Consider the following 5,932-nt stretch of genomic DNA (forward strand, 5'->3'; position numbering starts at 1 on the left):
TGTATACTAACCTATCGGTTGTGATTCCTCTATCTACATTTACTCTCTGATACTTGTCCTTAGTTTTAAGTACAGTTATCAAGATCTATCGATTACAATCCACTATAATAAGGTCCACATGACAGTTGACATTTATTATATGCTAAACTTTGTAAGGCTTAGAAAATAGGAACAATTTACAATATGGGATTCTATTTGTGTAATGCAAAATGTATTAAGAATGTATTCGCGGGCTGGATGTGTAGTTGTTTATCAGAAATCTGTTGTGCACGTTATATACTCTCCTGAACTCGGTGATTATAAAAGTTCAAGCAAATATAGTGTAGGTCAATAAATATTGATGCGTATGGGAGGCTAAGTTAGTAAAAAAATGTAATCGCTTCCTTGAGCTCTATTCTAGTATACATTTGTTCCTTTTGCCGTGAAAATATGATAAAATTTTATGTTAAAACTCAGCATTATATTGACCATTACTTCTCCCACCTATAATAGTTTTCCTAACCTTTCATGACTAACTTTTATTTTATTACTTTTGCAACTACGGGTTGGGCATGCCTACGTTCTATAAGTATGGTAAAAGGATATAATTTTTTTTGTTTGATTTTAGCCATAGCAAATGAGATGGCTTTCTCCTGTTCATTTATATCTATTTTTACACTAATGCTGGTTGGATGACCCTGGATTTCTACTTCTGTTATTGATGAAGAGTTTTTCAGAATATTTCATTTTAAGACCAACACATGCATACTGATTTACTATATAACAGTTATTTTTCATGGATGATTTCATACAGAGCGATGGCTTAACTGTCTCCCTTTTTTAAGTATGGCAAGTCCAGGATTTCACACATGTTTTTCCCTGCGTACACGCTCAAAGTAAATGCATAGAACATATGTTTATACGTACCAACATCACACCGGCAATACTCCCTTAGCTTAGCTCCCTGCAACTAATCATAGGATCAGGATTTCAAAATCATATGAGCTCATGCATCATCTATGCAACATGCAAAAAAGAGTAAATTAGTGATTATAATTGGTCCCAATAATCAAGCCTGCAGTCCAGCATGTACATGTATAAAACAGAACTCTGCATGAAGCCAATTGCTTCCCCTAGAGACAGGTGCTGCAGCCGGGACGTGGATGCAAGCTCATTCGCCCACTATACATCCTCGTTTAAGCACTCTGTTTGATTATCCTTATGGTTGGTTGGGCTTTTCGCTGGGTACTCTGCAAGGACGTACATCTTCTACTGTCTACTCTGTAATAAGAAGCTTTAGCCAGATAATATTCGATCATTGTCAAAGTGCACAATTCACTGCTACAAATATGAACTGTATGGTACTCTGAAAACACATACATAATTTCTGAAAATGAAAGACCACACATAATAATAAAGATAAACCAACAAATATGGTTCATCTTTACACATAACTTGCCACCCAACGTCAGGAAAAGTGTAGACCAAGCCCAGCTGCTTGCTTCCACTCCGTAGATTGCAAACTCTGGTCATGCGTCGTGTTCTAAGACTGTAAGACCATCTCCAATTGCACGATGCTTATGCCTGAATAAAAAAACTGAGCAAGCACCTCCAGCAGCGCCACAACTTCCAACATTAGTTGCCTGTTTAGAAGGGCTTAGCCTGTTGTCTGCTTCAAACTGTCCTTAGTACAGTCCTCCTCCTCCTAAATCTAACTCATCTAGTAATCCAAAAATACCTCCTTCTGCACTTCATTGCGGTTTGGTCGGGGCATGGCAACTAAGGGGATTAAAAGGACCTTATCCTAGCCAAGATGTGTTGCTCCGTGGTAGGGTAGTAGAGATTCAAAGATAATGGAGCCAAGAGATGCGGAAGAACAGTTTTAGATGGCTGCAGCGGAAGACAACAGATTGGACAGAGGAGGAGGAGCGCTAAAGTTTGTTGGATCGGTGGGGTTGACTGTTAGGAAGACAGTATTAGGAGGAGCAGCCCTAGGGCTTGGTGTGTTGGTAGTTTCTTTAGGCTGTACGTGGGAAGGGTTAGATTAGCAGAGAGGGAAGAGACCATCAGAGATGGATTCTTTTTTCTTCTAGCTATACGTGGGCCTGAGATGGATTCTTTTTTTTCTGCTGTAGATGGTTTAATTTTTTCTAGCTATACGTGGGCCAGAGATGGATTCTATTTTTTTTCCTGCTGTAGATGGTTTAAGGTGGGACATAATTCGAGGATTCCTTGAGGCATAGCATCCGATGGTGGAAAATACACAATTTGAATATCGGGTGGCTAGTTTTCTTAGTTACTGAGGATTAACGTGGTTACTCGTATGGTGCCTCCAATTAGTAAATATAAGATAGTAAAGCTTCTTTGGTCCTCTACCAACAGACTTCTCATGATCATAGTCCTGAACGTATTAAATCTTTCCGTATAACTGAACATTGCATTCAATACTTTAATCTTCTCAGTTCCTAAGAAGCACGAAGAAAACCCTATCCGCCGCCCCTCGAGTCTCATCCTCCTCTCCCCCTCCTCGCCGCCGTCCATAGCGCCGCCGGGCGAAGCCTGGCCGGCTGAACGGTGGCGGGGCTTCTCCCCATCCTCTCCGTCCTGGCTCGCGCGGGACAGCGGGATCCAGAGGAACGTCGGGTGAACGTGGGGTCCGGCGGCGCGGCGGACGGGTCTCCCATCAGCGTCGTGCGCGGCGCGGCGGTGGCGACCTGTGTGCCGTGAGGTGGTGGCTGTGTTGGCCTGACCGGTGGTCGCGGGTGCCGCCGGATTCAGATCGGATCCATCTGGATCCTTTCTTTGGACTCCGTCGGCCGCCGCGGGGGTGGTGATGATCATCGCTGGCCACGTCGGATCGTTGGATTCGGCGTCTGGAGATCTACAAGGAGCTCTTCTCGATCCTCCTTTCTGGTGGGTTGAGCCCCATGGCTCTTTCATCTTCACGGGTTTCGGATCGTGGCTTGCCGGATCCGGAGTACACGGAGGTTTGGTGGCATAGGATGGGGACTGGAGGAAACTTTGGTCGGCTTGTTCGGCCCGGCATCAGCGACGTCACTTGACGATGTTAGCCTTCCTGGAGGCGAAGCCGAGGTCCCCCTATCCACCTCTGAACCCCTCCCGGACGAAAGTCCAAAATTCAGTCTGGATTGGGCGGCGGCGGCGTCCTGCGCGTCGTATCCTCCATGGAGACGCCGTCTTGGGAGGAACTGTTGTTGGGGGGAGAGATGTTGTGGATGGTGGGCTCCAAGTAGCTCCAGCAGTGGCGATGGTGTGGAGGTTGCCAGGTGGTGCGGCGTTGTATCTACCGCGTCATTGACGATGAGTGGTGGCGGCATGGTGCAGCTGCATATCGACGACGGATGCGGCTGGATGCACTAGTAGAAAAGGGGGCATCTGTCCCAGTTCGTAAGGGCCTTTAGTCCCGGTTCATGAACCGGGACTAATGGGTCGCTACTAATACCTCCCCCCTTTAGTCCCGGTTCAAACACGAACCGGGACAGATGTGCCTCCACGTGGCCGATTCGCCGAGCCCAGCCAGGCGGGCCTTTGGTCCCGGTTGGTGGCACCAACCGGGACCAAAAGTCCATGTATTTTTTTTAAAAAAAGTGGCTGCTTTAGGGGTTTTGGGGGTTATTTTTAGGTTGTTATTAGCTAGCTAATAGAGAGAAGTGTCCTTTTTTATATCTTCGTCCTTGGTTTACCAACGCTGCTGCTATATATGTTCATTTCACCCGCTGATATAATAACTCATGCATGCTCGCATCATACATCATCATATATAATAACAAGTCCTACTAATCATGCATCAACATACAACTTCTACTCGTTATTAATAATAAGTCATACGATCATCATCCTTATAGTCATCGAACCCAACCCTACATAATTGTTCTTAGCACATGATCATCAGTATCAGGTAGGACCTAAACACCCTTAAGGTAAAATAGCATAAAACAATATAGACCCTGACTCTCCATTATGAAGAATGGCGATCATCCTGTCTCCAATTCTTGCCCTTCGCTGCTTTTTGCTTCCAATAAGCTCCTTACGACTGTCCATACATTTTTTCCATTCTTTGATTGTCATGTCTCCACTTCTTTTAGAAACCCGGTATGGACAGTTGACATTCGTAGGAAGACCTGGTTGTATGTTCAAAACATGAAAGGTACCGTGCGTATACATCAGATGAGGCACATAATCATTCGGGATGATGTACTAGTTTTACAAGTGTGCAAAAAGATGCACGAATGTCGTAATAGTAAAAAATCTTACCAGTGTATCTCCATGGTAGTTACCGTAGTTCAACACGTGCACTAGTGGAACGTATTGACCATAATGTTGAGGAGTTTGATTGTAGATATTGTAATTCTCAAGATCAGTACAAAATGCGACTAGATGATTTTTCTCCTGGTAAGTTAATTCGGAGCCTTCGGTGTAGTAGGTTCTGTCTACCATCTTCCGCACATTCTTTGAAGAATGAAAATAAGCTGTCAATGGAAATAAGTTGTCAACTATTTTGAAATAAACAATATGAATTACTTAATAAATATGTTAAGCTCAGATGGGGGAAGAATTGGAGGTGTATCCACAAAGACCCAAATCGAAGGTCTCTCTTGCTCGATTGTAGGATCACCAAGATCCATGGTGACAAGCATACCCTCATCAAAACCATACATCTTGCAAAGTGGTTCCCAATTTTTGCAACCAAAATGGGTTACACACTCAGCATTCTACAACTTTACTTGAAAATCCACACCATGATGGGTACTTAGGATAATTATTTTGGTTTCCATACTTTCATGGTCTTCAAAACCCATCCTCTCCAAGACATAGCATCTTGCATAGCATGGGATAAGCTAGTCGAATTGGAAACGATGAAAAATACACGTTAAAATAGTTGAAATTGTGCTTAATTACGAAAAAAACTATTGTCGTCGTTGCGTACCGTATGAACATCGAAGGTCTCCTCGAGCTTAATGCTGAAGCACCTATCTTCGTCCAGCTCAACGAATCTGTCGCACATACCTCGGTCGTCGTGGCACCAGTCGCACTCCCCCGGGCAGTTTTCGTCGTCCGAGTACGACATTTCCGGCCTATGTTCATAATTCAAATATTAAACTAGATCATTATTATTAATCATGGGCTGACTATCGGTGATGTACTTAGCTCCTCCATTCATTCCCGAGTGCATTATTACACCAAATTGTCTAGCACACGGGAATGAAGGAGAACTTATCCAATATGAGCATTCAATAAGCAAAACCAAATCATAAAATAAGCAAAATCAAATCATAAAATAAAGTAGTATTCAAATTAGCATGCATTCAATAATTATTAGCAAAAGTACATCATCTCTTAGTGTCTGTACATCGTCGAATATTATCACTAATATAGCATCACTAATACAACTAGAATCGTAGCGCCCGACGGGTATCGTCGTGGGCGGTGGACACCCAAAGATAAGGAACCATCACAGGATCATAGCTCCAGTGAGATTCATGAAGAACCTGCCAGGTATTGTCGAACCTGCCCTCCAATGCAACCATGTAGCGACGAACGTGCTCGTCCTCCTCGCTGACATGGTGATGTACCACCTCCGCGGTGTCCGGAAGCCTCAGCACCGTCACTGGCCCACGCGACCGCCACCAAACAAGGATCGGGTCAACAATGGGCTGCCTCCTCACCAACCTACATCCCCCGGAAGGTAGCACCTCCCAATACCAGCCCGGCGGGGCCCAGTCCCGAACATGGCCCTGATCAAGCAGGCCTCCACCGCCGAGTCGACGACGATGAGGATGCGGGATAGGCATCGCCGGCGTCGATGCGGGAACTACTTCTATATATAGTTAAATAAAGTAGTTTTATTAATTAAATCAACTAGCTAGTTCAACTACTAAGCACTTACTATAAATAAATAAAGTAGTACTTACTAAAAACAAACTACTTCTAT

This window comes from Triticum aestivum, chromosome 4A, assembly GCF_018294505.1.
Source record: "Triticum aestivum cultivar Chinese Spring chromosome 4A, IWGSC CS RefSeq v2.1, whole genome shotgun sequence".
Classification (NCBI taxonomy): domain Eukaryota; kingdom Viridiplantae; phylum Streptophyta; class Magnoliopsida; order Poales; family Poaceae; genus Triticum; species Triticum aestivum.